The following is a 1,365-nucleotide window of genomic DNA, read 5'->3' as shown; positions in this document are numbered from 1 at the left end:
GGTGCTATTCCCAATTCAACAGGACGGCCAAGATGTGTACTAATAGTTTGGAGGAGAAAGTAGCTAAACATCTGCAAAATGCGCCACGTACAACTAAATTCACTGTTGCTTTCTGCCTTCTCGTTACGGGTTTTACTTTAAAATTCAAGTGTCAAAAGTAACGCACACTTTCTTTAAGATTCTGGAAGTTCCACCGTATGGGGTCACTTTGCGGTTACCGAAGGGTTCGCTTAGCGGTTTCCCCAAGGCGAAACTTCATTCGCTTTCGAGCTTTGTAGAAAAGTAAGGAAGTAATTTTTAGTACTCAAATTGCTTTCTGCCTACTCGTTACTGGTTTTACTATGACATTCAAGTGTCAAAAGTAACGCACACTTTCTTTAAGATTCTGGAAGTTCCACCTTAAGCCCCGGTCACAAGAATCGTACGATTGACTGCGATGGAGGTTTTATGCGCGGCATAAGCGCAGTACGTCGTAAGTCGGGGAAGAATCGGAAGCAATGGTTTAAATATATGAAGCCGTGGTCACAAGGATCGTAGTGCATCGTACGATGAGGTCATTAGAGCGTATTTGCGTCAATCGCAGGTAAATCATAGTAAATCGGGGAGCCTCCTATGCTCACTTTGCGGTTACCGAAGAGTTCGTTTAGTGGTTTCCCGAAGGCGAAACTTCATTCGCTTTCGAGCCTTGTAGAAAAGTAAGGAAGTAATTTTCAGTACTCAAATTACTTTTTGCCTAGTCCTTACGCGTTTTACAATGAACGTCAAGTGACAAAATTAACGTACATTTTATTGAAGATTCTGGAAGTTCCACCGTATGGGATCACTTTGCGGTTACCGAAGGGTTCGCTTAGCGGTTTCCCGAAGCCGAAACTTCATTCGCTTTCGAGCCTTGTAGAAAAGTAAGGAAGTAATTTTTAGTACTCAAATTGCTTTCTTCCTACTCGTTACCGGTTTTACTATGACATTCAAGTGACAAAAGTAACGCACATTTTATTGAAGATTCTGGGAGTTCCACCGTATGGGGTCACTTTGCGGTTACCGAAGGGTTCCCTTAGTGGTTTCCCCAAGGCGAAACTTCATTCGCTTTCGAGCCTTGTAGAAAAGTAAGGAAGTAATTTTTAGTACTCAAATTGCTTTCTTCCTACTCGTTACCGGTTTTACTATGACATTCAAGTGACAAAAGTAACGCACATTTTATTGAAGATTCTGGAAGTTCCACCGTATGGGATCACTTTGCGGTTACCGAAGGGTTCGCTTAGCGGTTTCCCGAAGCCGAAACTTCATTCGCTTTCGAGCCTTGTAGAAAAGTAAGGAAGTAATTTTTAGTACTCAAATTGCTTCTTCCTACTCGTTACCGGTTTTACT

Source organism: Branchiostoma floridae, chromosome 2 (assembly GCF_000003815.2).
Source record: "Branchiostoma floridae strain S238N-H82 chromosome 2, Bfl_VNyyK, whole genome shotgun sequence".
In the NCBI taxonomy this organism is placed as follows: Eukaryota; Metazoa; Chordata; class Leptocardii; order Amphioxiformes; family Branchiostomatidae; genus Branchiostoma; species Branchiostoma floridae.
The sequence above is the reverse complement of the archived record's forward strand: the minus strand, read 5'-3'. Positions refer to the sequence as shown.